Below are 821 nucleotides of genomic sequence, written 5' to 3'. Positions count from 1 at the left end.
AACACACCGCAAAAAGGTATTACATCAAATAGATCTCTAAGAACATCGAGGAGAACATGGTATTAAGAATCAAAGAGAGGGAAGAAGCCATCTAGCTACTAGCTATGGACCCATTGGTCTGAGGTAAACTACTCACGCTTCATTGGAAGGGCAATGGTGTTGATGTACAAGCCCTCCGTGACCGAATCCCCCTACGGCAGGACGTCGGAAAAGGCCCCTAGATGAGATCTCATGGGTACGGAAGGTTGCGGCGGTGGAAAAGTGTTTTTGTGGATACACCAGATGGTTTGGGGACATATGGGAATATATAGGCGAAGAAATTAGGCCAGGAAACCCACGCGGGACCCACAAGATAGGGGGCGCGCCCTCCCCCTGGGCACGCCCTCCACCCTTGTGGCCTCCTCGTGGCTCCTATGACTTCATCTCCAAGTCTCCTGGTTTGCTTCTGGTCCAAGAAAGATCATCGCAAAAGTTTTATTCCGTTTGGACTCCGTTTGGTATTCCTTTTCTGCGAAACTCTAAAATAGGAAAAAAACACGAACTGACACTAGGCTCTAGGTTAATAGGTTAGTCCCAAAAATAATATAAAATAGCATAATAATGCATATAAAACATCCAAAATAAATAATATAATAGCATGGAACAATAAAAAATTATAGATACGTTGGAGATGTATCAAGCATCCCCAAGCTTAATTCGTGCTCGTCCTCGACTAGGTAAATGATAAAAACAGAATTATTGATGTGGAATGCTACCTAACATATTTATCCATGTAATTTCCTTTATTGTGGCATGAATTTTCAGATCTGTAAGATTCAAAA

The sequence above is a fragment of the Triticum dicoccoides genome, chromosome 4B, assembly GCF_002162155.2.
Source record: "Triticum dicoccoides isolate Atlit2015 ecotype Zavitan chromosome 4B, WEW_v2.0, whole genome shotgun sequence".
NCBI lineage: Eukaryota > Viridiplantae > Streptophyta > Magnoliopsida > Poales > Poaceae > Triticum > Triticum dicoccoides.
This window is presented reverse-complemented; position numbering follows the sequence as displayed.